We start from the raw sequence: 13,264 nt of genomic DNA on the forward strand, positions 1-13,264 counted from the left end.
TCCCCCCCCCCCCCCCCCCCCCCCCCCCCCCCCCCCCCCCGGCTCTGTGCCACTGAAACGTCAAGGTCCTCTCCCGGTGCAAAAGCCTCAGCTTCTCTTACATTTCCCTGATGACACTTATCACCTAAAATGCTTGGTGTCCGGCTCCCTGACCTGATGTAAAGTTGTAGTCTCCTTTCCCAGTGGTATCTGACCACAGGGAGATAGGTTCTCGATAAAGACTAACTCGATCACATGAACATTTGCATTACTATACTTCTCCCTGACCCTCCCAACCCAGCGCTGAATAGTGAAGAGGGAGGAAAAGTCCTTTGTGTTTTTAAATCAACTCTGTTCCTAAATAACTTCTAGCAGCCACAGCCCAAAGAACCATCCATTCATACATTTATTCGACCAACCTTTATTAGGCATCCCCATGTGCCTGGGGCAATGTAAAGTGCTGTATACATTAGTTATATATACTTGATATCCATTTAATCTTTACAGCTCTATGACATAGTGTTATTACCCATTTTACAGATGAGGACATTGAGGAACATGGCAGGAAGGTCTAGAGTCTGCTAAACCTTAAGACCAGGAAGGCCTGAAATTCAGCCCAGAAGTTCTAGCCAGACTCTAGACAGAGCTGACTGGATACCCTTCAGGCATCTCATACTCAACAGGTCCTTAGAACTTGACTTCTCCATACTTCTCTTCCATGGTTCATCACCCCTACTCCCACGCTTCCATCTGCCTGTCATCCCAGCAGGAAACTGGCCTCACAGATCTAATGCAGCACCAAAGCCCTCCTTATCTTTGGCAACTCCACCAAGCCAGCTTCTAGGCATCTGTTCCCACCCCATACCCTTCCTCTGGATCCTGAGCTTTCTAAATGCATCATATCCTGCAGCAGTTCCAAAGTGTCCCTCTGTCCCTCCGATGTCTTATCTTGAGCATAAAGTCCACACTCCAGTCACTTGTTGAATCTCCACTTCTACCTTGCTCCTTCTACTCTCCCTAAAGCTCTGGCCCCAGCTGTGGCTCAGATTGGACCTCTCTTATACCTCTGGGCCTCTGCTGGGCTGGGTTCCTCTCTTTGTCTGGACAAATGCTTAATTGGCCCATAAGACTCAGCTTGGTCTTCTCTATCCCCTAAGACTAGATGACGCCGTGACATCCAATGCTCATCCCTACCCTACTGGAATTGCTTGTCTGTCTGTCCTGTTCCCCAGGTAGAACATAAGCTGCAGAAGTGCTAGGATCCCATTGGTCTTGGAAACAAGGGCCTGGCAGACAGAGCAGGCACTCAGTAGCACATTCGTTGAATGAGTTTTCACAGTTGTCCTAGTGCGGGGCTGTCACACTCATGTAGTGGAGTGGCCCACTTTGGAGTGAGATAAATGGGTTCGCGTCCTGCTTCTGACAGTATTTGTAGGGGTGACTTTAGGTGGGGTGCTTGGCTTCACTGGGCCTGGCATCTTCCACCTGGAAGATGGGATGATAGAATCATCTCCAAGTGGTTAAATTAAAAAGCATGACTGGTGGGAAGAGCTTCGCAGACAATATTTATTAACTAGTGGTTCTGCCTACTTCTGCTGCTCAGCGGGATATGGTAGATTACAAAGATGAGGATTTGATGATCAGACTGCCTGGGTCCAAACATTGATTCCTCCATGATTTAGCTGTGTGACTTTGGGCAGGTTACTTAACCAACTTGAGCCTCAGTTTTGCCATATAAATTGGGGTAATAGTGCCCCTAGGATCTCCGCAGGGTTGCCAGGAGAATAAAATGCAATGATGTATATAAAGCAGTTAGCATGATGTCCCCATAATGGGTGGCTGTATTTTTAGCCATAGCTAAAAATGTAGCACATTTGGAGATCATGACCAGAGCCAAAGTCAGATGCTTAACCAACTGAGCCACTCAGGTGCCCCTAAAGCTTGTTTTTCATACTGAATGGAGGATTTAAGGGAATCGCAACATCTTGACTTTAAGAATAAACTGGCAATCAGTGAGACTGGGGGGAGGGGGAGAATAAACTTCCGATTTCCCCCTGACCAAAAAAAAAAAAAAAAAAAAAAAGCACATTTGAGTCCTGTAATGTAGTGTGATGGGCAGGAACCCTGGGTTCTCCATAAGTGACTTAGAGACAAATTCCTTCTCTCTGCTGTTCAGTTTTCACTGAACAAAGGGTCAGCTCAACTGGCTCCCTCGAGCTCTGAAGTACCTCAATTCTGAATCCTGCCTGCTCTTTGTAACCCCTAACACTATCTGGCACCCTCTCTAAGGAAAAACTTTTCCAAGGAAAGAGGACAGGCCCTTTTTCCGTCCCTTCAACTCTGCTCCTCAGCCTCATCAAAGCTGGCTTACTCTGTGACTCAACCCTCTGGGGTCCCTGTGTTTCTGGCTTCCACTGGGTGCTAATGGGTTAACCTGAGGCACTAATGGAACCCACAGGAACTCAGTGTTAGCTCACTAATGGGTCGCCCCATCTGCCCTCCCTGTAACATAATGCCTTCACCCTGGTAAAAGGCACTCAGGGATTTCCTGTTGGCTCCAATCTGCTGGTTTCTGACATATTGAAAGGCAGAGGCTGAAGAGGGAAGGAGGCAGACTGATAGAAGAGGGGACAGGATGAGGGAGGCTCTGAATCAGCAATCAGGACACCTGGGCTCCCATCCCAGCACTGCCACTGACTCGCTATGTGAGCTTGCGTGAATCCATTCCCCTCTGTGAGCCTCAGTTTCCTCATTTGTGGCATGTACAAGTTAAGCTGTAAATGCCTTGCTGGAGCTAACATTCTGGAATTATCCAATCCTGTCACTTTCTCGGCTGAGGGGTGAATGTCCTTCTAGCGTCATTCAACCTCCACAACTATTGGGCACCTACCATGTGCCAGTTTATGCCAGGCACTGTGGACAGGGGGTGGCAGTGTGCAAATGAGGCGCTGTCCTACCCTACGAGTTCCCAGGCCCTGTGCTATTCTGCTACAGCTTGTCTATTCACAGCATGGAGGAGAGCAAAGAGACCTCCATGCTTACTGAGAACCTCCTGTCTGCCAGACTGATGGCACAGAGCAAATACAGATGGCTGCAGTTCTTCCATTTCTTTACGTTTTCTGATGACACCGTGTTTTGTCACCTCCTAGCCTTTGCACAAGCCATTCCCTATGCTTGGAATAGTCTTACCTCCCCTGTTTTTTGCCCATTTAACTCAATTTCTTTTTCAAGCCTTGCCTGCCTGCCTTCCTCTTTTCTTTCCCCCCTCCCTCCCCTGCTTCCTTCCTTCCTTACTCCTTTCCTTCCTCCCTCCCTTCCTTCCTCTCTCCCTTCCCTCCTTCCTTCCTCCCTCCTTTCCTTCCTCTCTCCCTTCCCTCCTTCATTCCCTCCTTCCTTCCTTCTCTACTTACAGAGCACTTACCATATGCTAGGCTGTGCCCAGGGTTTGGGATCCAGGAGTGAACAAGACACACTCTGTCTCTGTCCCCTGGGAACTTATGGATTCTTTGGGGAGGAAACAGCCAATTAAACAATTTCATACACACACACACACACACACACACAACAATACAATAATTTAAGTTGCAATGAACATGAGAGGGACAGAAACAGGGCTGAGCTAGAAGGGTGTGGGGCAGCACTCTTGCAGGTGCATGTGCATAGCTCAGAGGCAGGAAAGCAAATGGCTTGTTACGAGAATGGAAAGGCCTGTATACTGGAGCATTGGAGGGAGGAAGGCAAGCAGGGAGGCTGGAAACAGGGCCTGGCTGGAGCAGATCAACCTAGGACTCCTCCCTCATGTTTGGATACGTGCTCACCCTTTATTTCCCCATCACAGCAGGCATCACAATGGATCATCACTGCCTGCTCATTTCCCTGATCCCCCAAATAGACCACAAGTTCTTAAAGACAGAGACCACTTCCTGACTTCCTGTAAGTGTTGTGCCCTTTATTCGTTTTTTTTTTTTTTTAATGTTTAGTTTATTTATTTTTAAGAGAGAGAGCAAGCACACACTTGAGCAGGAGAGGGACAGAGAGAGGGAGAGAAAGAGAGAGAGAGAGAAACCCAAGCAGGCTCTACTCTGTCAGTGTCAGCATGGAGCGCGATGCGGCCTCGAACCCACAAACTTTGACATCATGGCCTGAGCCAAAACCAAGATTAAGACACTGAACTGCCCCCCCAGGAACCCCTTTTTTTTTCATAAAGATTTTATTTTTTTAAAGTAATCTCTACACCCAACATGGGGCTTGAACTTACAACCCTGAGATCAAGACTTGCACACTTTACCAACTAAGCCAGCCAGGCACCCCTACCCTTTATTCTTGACTCACTGAATAAAGCAAAATACTAATCATCCATAGACCTGCCAGACACTCTCTCCAGTCAGCTTCATGTCAGTTCATGGCACCACTGTTCATCCAGCAGCTTAAACAAAATGCCCAGGAATCATTGTGGACACTTTGATTTCCATTTCTCTCCTCTGGCTATCCAGGAAAAGACCTGTCCCCTCTATTTCTCACCCCATCCCGGATCTGCCATGACCTCTGCCCTGGTGCCAGCCTCCATGAGAGCTCTGCGGCCCTCTCTTCCATTTCCCCCATCAGCCCACTCCCCTGCTTTAAATATTGGCAAGTAATTTTTTTTTTTTAACTGTGCAGATTGAAAAGCAAAACAAAAACAAAAGCACAGTCACTTCCCACTGTGCTTAAAATAAAATCTTTATCCCAGCCTACAAGTCCTTGCTGGGCCCCAAGCTCCTGTCCTACGCTGTCCCCTTTCCTTTTTTTTTTTTTTTTAATGTTTATTTATTTTTGAGAGAGAGAGAGAGTGGGGTAGGGGCAGAGAAAGAGGCGGAAGAAGATCCAAAGTGGACTCTGTGCTGACAGCCGAGAGTCCATACAGGGCTTGAACCCATGAACTGTGAGATCAAGACCTGAGCTGAAGTTTGATGCTTAACCGACAGACCCACCTAGGTGGCACTCCTCTTTGCTTTGCTAGCCACACTGCTCCGTCTCTCTCTCCTGAATTCCAAGGTTCGTTGCTGCCTCAGGATCCTTACATGTGCTGTTCCCTCCTTGTGCTCAGTTATTTGTTTATTGTCAGTCTTCTTTCTCTCAAAGGTAAATAGCATGAGAGCACTCATCTGCCTCAATCCTAGCTATAGCCCCACAAGCCTTCAGTTACTTGGTGTTGAATGAATGAAAAGATTTACCTCTTTTATATGCCAGGCTCTGTTCCAAGCACTTTGCATGTAGGACCTGACTGAATCTCACTGTAGCAGAACCTGAGAGAGGAATGGAAGCTTGGGGAGGTGACGTGACCTGCCCAAGGTCATACAGCCAGGAAGTCATGGAGCCTGGATTCAAACAACCTGCCGCCCGCCCCGCGCCCCCCCCCCCAGACCACACTAGCAACTGCAATGCTACACTGATCCCCACAGCAAACCCTCATGTTTGAATGAACAAATGAATGATTGGGCAAATGATAAACACCTGGACAGAGTGGCATGACTGAATGACAGACAATACCAGCTTTCAGAAGTTCACCATCTTCAATTTCTTGGGTCTCTGTTTTGAAGTGGGGAAAGAAGGGAGCACTCTCAGTGACTGAGTATCCTTGTGTGTGACGCACGGTATCCAATGGCCCTTGTGGTTATCTGCTCTGCCCAGAGTGACTGCCGTGACAGCTTGGGCAATGGTAGCGTTGGTAGCTGTGGGCTCCCCGCCCCCCCTTACCGGGCAGCTCTGCTATCTTTTGAGAGCTGTGGCTCTGCCTGGCTGCCCACCCGCCTGCCAGCCAGAGCTTCTTAGCTCATCAATCATGCCGCCCTGCTCTGCCAGGCTGTATCTGAGGAAGACAAGTCAGCTGAAGACAGAATAGGCCTCAGGCTCTGAAGGGAATGGAAGACACTGCAGGTAGCTGGGGGGTGGGGGTGGGGTGCCCAGAGAGGCAGCCATGTCTGGCCCAATCCGGGCTCTGCTAAGGATGGTCGACTGGGGTAGTAGGCAGGGGCAGGGTTCCCATTAGAAAAGCAGTGGGTGAACAGAAGAGGTGGAGAAACAGTTGGTGAGGGGCCAGGGCGGTTTCCCATTGCAACTGAAATTGAGTCTCCCTGAATGCCCAGGGAGCTGACTGACAGTTCTGGGAAGGCGGACGGTTCAGGAGGCGGATTCAGGGCGGCTTGGCTGCCCTCCTGCACAGCCAGCTCCCCCGGGCTCGCCGTGGCTCAGCTTCCCAGCACCCCCTGCTCCCCAGCACCCCCTGCTCCCTCTCCACCAAGGGGAGGGGAGGGGAGTGGCGGGAGAGGTTGAGGCATCTACACCTTGGCTCCACCCTCTCCTTTCTCAGATAGGAGCCGCTTGGGATTGGGATTTGCAGTCTCTCCCCAGAGAGGTTCTGCTGAAAATCAAGATGTCTGAATTGAAAATTCCCTGGAGACCTCCTAGTCCAGAAAGACAAATCGGCAGGCTTTTGTTTTTGTTTTGCTTTTCAGTCTGCACAGTTAAAAAAAAGAAAGAAAGAAAGAAAGAAAGAAAGAAAGAAAGAAAGAAAGAGAAAGAGTTGCCAACAATGAAATAGGAATAGATTGCACATAAAAATCTGATTTCTAGTTGCCTTTAAAAAATTAAAAGATCTGGCAACTTTGGGCTGGCTTTCCCAGAGCCTAGTAGAGGCAGCTCCCAACAGACCCCACCACCATGTCTGCTCACCCTCATCCCTTTGTGTCACTGCACCTGCTTGGGGGCTTGGAGTGGGCTGGGCCTTTCGAACCCTCACCTATTCCACACCCCCTCCCTGAGGAAAGTGAGGCACACAGCACAGTGAACCAGGAAAGCACGGTCCCAGGAGTGAACACCCCGGGGCTGGCAGGTCTCCTAGTTTCATATCCCAGGGCTGCCTCTTTTGCGCTGTGTTCTTGGACAACTAGCTCAAGAACTTCTCAGAGCTCCAGTTTTCTCATCTGGCAGTGGAGACAATGGCGGTACCTTGTGAGGAGTAAACATGTAGCACTGCCCTTTGTATGTTTACAAGGAAAATACTCTTAATTTTGAATAGTGGTATGTATGCTAATATATATGTTTCCGTTAATATCAACTCCCACCACACAGACCACTCCCACCCTTAGCAGCTTAAAACAGCATTGTATTCCTGTCTTTTGCAGTTCTGTGTGTGACTTGGTTCAGATGGGTGGTTTTTACCTGGGATCTCTGGTATGGTGGCATTGTGGTCGCACAGGGGCTGAGGTGCAGTCATTTGAACGCTCGACGGGAGCTGAACATCTCAGATGGCTTTCTCACTCACCTGACATATGATATTAGCTATCAGCTGGAGCTCAGATGGGACTGTGGACCACAGTGTCTACATGGCACCTCTCCATGTGGCTTGGGCTTCTCCCAACATGAGTAGAACTGGAGGCGGAGATTGTCTCAGAGGAAGCAAACAAAGAGAACCAGATGTAGCCACATGACCTTTTATGACCTAGGCTTAGAAGTCACATAGCATCACCTCTACAGTTCTTTATTGATCTAGGCAGGTGTAAACCCACTGAGATTGAGTGGGAGGGGACAGAGACCCCACCTGTCAAAGAATGTTGGGGCTATGTTTTAAAACCATCACAACACATATGTAAACTGAAAAATTAGTCTCCCTTCCACCCCATTCCCTCAGGGCTGAATTACCCTCCCTAATAGCAACCACTAATCCACTGCCTGTGTATCTTCCCAGAGAGAGCCCACATATACATGGACATGAGAGTTTTATACATATAGAGATATCCATACTATTTACTCAGGTTATCCAAGCACTTCTCCAACTCAGGAACCAAACGGACTCAGATAGCCTCTCAGATTAGCTATTTGCTCTCAAACGCTTGCTATTTGCTATCTGAAACGAAATGCAGGAGTCAAAGATTCCAATAATGCAGCATCCCCTGCTATCGGAACCCTCACTATCTGAATTCAGAAACCAAATGGGTTTGGGTAGCAATAGATGCTTGCATAAATATATATAAAAACACTCTCCCCCACGCAAAGCGTGAGTATACGAGACATACTGTTCTGTTCCTTGCTTTTTTCACTTAACAATTTATCTTGGAGATCAGCCTGTTTCAGCAGGGTCTCATTCCCTGTAAGAGCACAGAGCATTCCATTGTTCCAATGCACCCTAATTTGTTTAATCAAATTGGCCACTTGCTTTTCCCCCCCAGTCTTCTGCTAATCACAACCCACACTACAGTAAGTAACCTTGTCCAGAAGTCTCTGTGCCCTTGGGTAAAGTTACCTGTGTGATAAATTCCTAGAGGCAGAATTCCAGGTCAAAGGGCAGGGTTCCTGTGACCATCTCTACTACATCCCAGAAGGACAGGCTCAGCCTCCACATCTTCTCTTGCACTCTGACCTGCATCTTTTGCCCTTGCTCATGCCATCACCCGTGGGATCCTGCCGGCTTCAAGGGCAGCAGGTGGTAGCTGCCTGCCAGCTGCCCACTGAGGTCCTGCAGGGGCCCGCAGTGAGGAGGGGAACGACAAGGCCCTGCAGGGACAGGGATGATGGCCTTTGTAAAAGGAGGACGTGGGGAGCTGGGAGGCACCTCACCCACTTATTTGCCTCCTGATTTCCAGCAGCAATTGCGTCTGTTTCTCTCAGACCCCAAAGTGGTTGCTGAGGTGATTTGGGTTGCTCCCCCTTTAAAGAGAATGAGAGCTTGCTTCCTGGGGCAGGTCCTGCACCCAGCTGTGCAGAGCTCTCTGTAGAAGCTTCCAGATGTGCAAAGGCCAAGAGGAGGAGGTATTATCAGGAGTCCCACTTGCTCTTCCTCTTGCTTTTCAGTGTCACAGGATGCTCACAGCTGCTGGGTTCCACTCCTGGGCTTGCCATGGCATTGAACCAGGAGTCAGGGACCTAAATTCTTGCCCCCACAGTGTGTATCTTCCATTCCCATTTATGGCACAATCATCCTTATGTGCCCTGCATTTTTGTTATTGTTGCTGTTCTCTACCTTTGAAGCCTCTTGATTCTTTTTTTTTAATTCTTTTTTTTTTAATGTTTATTTATTTTGGGGAGAGAGAGAGAGACAGAGCCCAAGCAGGCAGAGCAGAGAGAGAGGGAGACAGAATCTGAAGCAGGCTCTAGGCTCCCACCTATCAGCACAGAGCCTGACGCGGGGCTCACACCACGAACCCTGAGATTACGACCTGAGCCAAAGTCGGATGCTCAACTATTTGAGCCACCCACGCGCCCCATGTGCCCTGTATTTTGATGAGGAGGCTGTACAGCATGTATGCATGTCATTTACTGTTTGGTCTCAGATCCATTCTCTGCCCTTCCCCCGCTGGGCTCAGCATCTAAGACTGAACTACATTTCCCAGGATGCCCTACCCACTCGTTTTCTGTGAGGTTCGGCCAATGGGAGGTCCCGGCAGATTAGAGAGCTGGGGGCGGGGGGGTGGGGGTGGGGGGGGGGGGGGGGGGGGTGGGTTGGGGGTGGGCGGATGTCAGGATGTATCCCCAGCACCAGCACTTCCGCAGTCTCTGGTAGTGACTCCAGAGGATGGCCCTTCCTTCAGCGTCCTAGCTCCGGGCAGCATGGCTCTTGGGCTGAAGTGACATCTACTCAGCCCTGGGCAAATAGTGATCTCCCACAGGTGTTAGTCCCTAGGTTGCCCCACCTGTCCTTGGTTTCCATCCCTGCTAGCCTCATTAAATAGTTGCCCATATATATATTTTTTACTTATTTATTTTGAGAGAGAGAAAGAGAAAGAGAGAGAGGAGAGCTCATGTGCACGTGCGGGGGAGGGGCAGAGAGAGAAGATCCCAAGCAGGCTCTGAGCCAGCCGTCAGTCAGCGGAGTCTGACTCAGGGCTCCATCTCATGGGAGATCATGACCTGAGCCAATATCAAATGTCCGATGCTTAAGCGACTCAGCTACCCAGGCTCCCCTGCCTGTATTAACTCCTCTTGAGCTCTCTGCTGTGAGTTTTGATTTCCTGCCTTGGACCACTACTGTTGGGTGGGTGAGCATGTGGTCGGTGAGCAGGTCTGGATTCAAATCCCAGCTCTATGAAATACTAGTTGTGAAACTGACCTCTCCGTGCCTCAGTTCCTTCATCTGTAAAGTGAGAACAATAATAGTACCTACCTCCTCAGTTTATTGTCAAGGTTAATTCAACTAATAGTTTATAAAGTGCTTAGAACACTGCTTGGATATAGTAACAACATTAATAATGTTTTGTTTTATTTTGTTTTTTGTCTCATCTAGCCCTCACAACTTCTCTGAAAGGGGCTATTATTGTCCTGATATTACGGAAACAGAAACCAGAAAGGTAAAATGACTGAGGCCACATAAATGTAGCCACGTGACTCAGACTAGGCCAGTCAGACTTCAGTTTATGCCCACTCTATCCTGAAGCCAATCCAGACCACCTTCGGGGGCCAGGCTGGGGACCTTGCGCGAGGCTTCTGCAGCTCCCAACCTGACTGCCCGATACTGTGTGGTTTGGCCTTTCTGTCACCATGTCCCTCATACCCAGCCCATTGTTGCAAAGAGAAGGCCAACAGTCAGCAGCCTGTTCCCCAGGCCAGAAGGAAAGGGGTGAGTCTGTGTTTGGGGAGGGAAAGAGGTAGGTGGTGGCAAAGGAAGCACGGGGTCATTTTCACCCTCTTCGTGTGACCAATCACTGAGCTCTTCTTCCGTGGCCAATACTGAGCTCTGGCCTTGTCATGACAAATGACTTAAGATTTTTGTATCTGCATATAAAGGAAACCCAATTCAGTTGGCTTAAGGAAAATGCTAATGACTTGGCTCCTGGAACTGGGAAGTCCTGGAGTGGATTTGGCTGGAAACAGTGCATACTGATGTGTACTACATCATCATCACTGTCCTCATCATCATTAGCATCATCATCTTGGCTCTATTCCCTTATAAGAAGTAATCTCATCCACAGACAGACGGGCTTTCTCTAAATCCTTATTCTCTAGCCCAGGAACGTCAGGGAGAAGAGATCTTTCCCCAAGGCAGACTCTGGTTGGCCTGTGGGAGTCTTGAGTCCACACTAGGGACCAATCACTCCTGGCCAAGAAGGGGATATCATGATTGGCTGGCATGGTCATTGCCCCACCCCTATGGCCAAGATGAGACCAAAGCTCTGTGATGGAAAGTATCAGCAGAGCACCTAGAACAATCTGGATCCCAAGGAACGGGAAATATAAAAAAAGAGTAAATGAATGAATTCGTGATTGTGTCACCTGTTATACATTGCTTTCTTTAATCTGTACTATTATTAGCTTTATTTTTCAGAGGAACAGTTAGGCACAGAGAGGTTGAGTAAGAAGGTCACACTTAATGGCTCAGCCAGGATTAGGACCCAGGATCGCCTGCCTCCAAAAGACCTACTTTTACCCAGGATAGTTCCTTTCCCACAGGCCCCCCAGGGCTCAAGGCCATAGGTGAGAAGGGAAGAATCTAGAAGGAGAGGGGGTGGAGAGAAGATGGCAGACTTTGCTCTAGGTCCTGCCTTCAGTGGTGTACAGTTATTATCAACAGAAAGGTCCAAGCCTTCTCTGTGGGCAAGGAGCTCAGAGATACTTGTACTCAAGGACACTGTTGCAGCCCCTTGACTGAGGACCCTGGCTGGGGATCTCTTAGCTTGTTTTCTTTTCCATGGGCGTGAGTCAGGCTTTTTGCTCTGGGCTCAGGTTTGGGGCTGAGCTACAATGCTTGCTATCTTGCGTCTGTACATGCAGGAAGCTGTCCTCAGCAAAGCCAGCATGTCAAACAGCAGCCTAGCATGTCCCTAATGGGAACCCCCTGTACCTGTCCCCACTCCAACTCTATGCCAGACAGTTCCTCTGATAGACCACAGCCTCTTCTGTCTCCTTGAGTTTGTATTTCATGCTGTTCCTTTTGCCCACCTGGAAAGCACTTCCTTCCTTACCCTCTATCCAGCTGACTCCTCAACATATGGAATTCAGTTCAGGGGTCACCGCCTTCAGGAAGCTTCTTTGACATGCCTGCTGCTCTCTTCCTGGTGTAGAGGCCTCTTCACTGTGCTTATTTTTGGCATAACACTAATCACATTCTGATTAAATTCTTTTTACTGGTCTGTTTTCTTCATCAAATCCTAAGATCTCTGATGAAAGAACTTCATTTCTGAACACAGCTGGTGCTCCATAAGTGAGTGGTGAATTAACAAATGAATCAATAATTGATTTTTTTAAATGTTTATTTATTTTTGAGAGACAGAGAGAGCACAAGCAGGGCAGGGGCAGAGAGAGAGAAAGACACAGAATCTGAAGCAGGCTCCAGGCTCTGAGCTGTCAGCACAGAGCCCAATGCAGGAGCTCGAACTCATGGGCCATGAGATCATGACCTGAGCCGAAGTCGGACACTTAACCACCTGAGCCACCCAGGCGCCCCACAAATGAATCAACAAAGGGCAACACTGGGACCTGTGCCATTTGCTTTGCAGGTCTGGGCACTGACCATGACTGCTTAGGGTATATGTTGGGAGTACAGGCAGGGCAGGGATGTAGCCAGGACATCTGAGTCTTCATGGGCGAATCACTCTGATTTCAGTCAACCGGCACAGGTCTTCAGAGTCCCAGGTCACTTCTGGCTTCTCTCTGTCCTAAAAAATAGATGAGAAAATTTAGTTCTTAGGTAAATTATAGAGTAACTCATAGACTTGTGTGGAATGTTGCAGTCATGGAAGCTGTTGTCAGAGGGAGATTTTTTGCTTATAAAAAACTTTTCCTATACCCTCTTAGGCTCATTGTTGGGGTCTGCAAATTAAACTGAAAAAAAGATCTGACCACAGAAAAAATGACTCCAGGAGGTGGTTAGAATTTGGGTTCTCATAGGCGATAGGAGGGAGAAGGGTTTATAGGAAAACAAATGACCATGAGGGAAGATAAGTTGGCCCTTAGGAGAACAGATGAGATGATAGTTTTGTGATAATGTCTGTTTAGGTGTGGTGATTCTAGTCTTGAGTTAGTCTTTCCTTGTTGCTTCCCAGAGGCGATTTATAACAATGAGTTCTTTTGAGAAGCTATGCATTTAGGGAGATAAGACATATCAGGAATTCAAATGCCTTCTACCCCAAATAATTTTGGTGCTACAGTAGCATATCATTGAAAAATTCAGGGATTATGAGGTGCCTGGCTGGCTCAGTCAGTAGAGTATGTGCTCCTTGATCTCAGGGTTGTGAGTTCAAGGTCCATGTTGGGCGTAGAGCTTGCAGAAAGAAAAGAAAAGAAAAGAAAAGAAAAGAAAAGAAAAGAAAAGAAA

The 13,264-nt window shown here is 48.4% G+C and overlaps 1 protein-coding gene across 1 annotated transcript in view; it reads left to right on the forward strand.

The window, feature by feature from the left end:
- The window catches only part of CCNJL (cyclin J like), a 112,118-nt gene extending 98,908 nt beyond the window's left edge, over positions 1 to 13,210 (forward strand). The window contains exon 6 of the transcript XR_007461416.1: positions 10,238 to 13,210. The gene's annotated coding sequence lies outside the window, so the exon portion shown is untranslated. The remainder of the gene's footprint in view (positions 1 to 10,237) is intronic.
- Positions 13,211 to 13,264: the final 54 nt, after the last annotated feature.

The sequence above is a fragment of the Panthera uncia genome, assembly GCF_023721935.1.
Source record: "Panthera uncia isolate 11264 chromosome A1 unlocalized genomic scaffold, Puncia_PCG_1.0 HiC_scaffold_17, whole genome shotgun sequence".
In the NCBI taxonomy this organism is placed as follows: domain Eukaryota; kingdom Metazoa; phylum Chordata; class Mammalia; order Carnivora; family Felidae; genus Panthera; species Panthera uncia.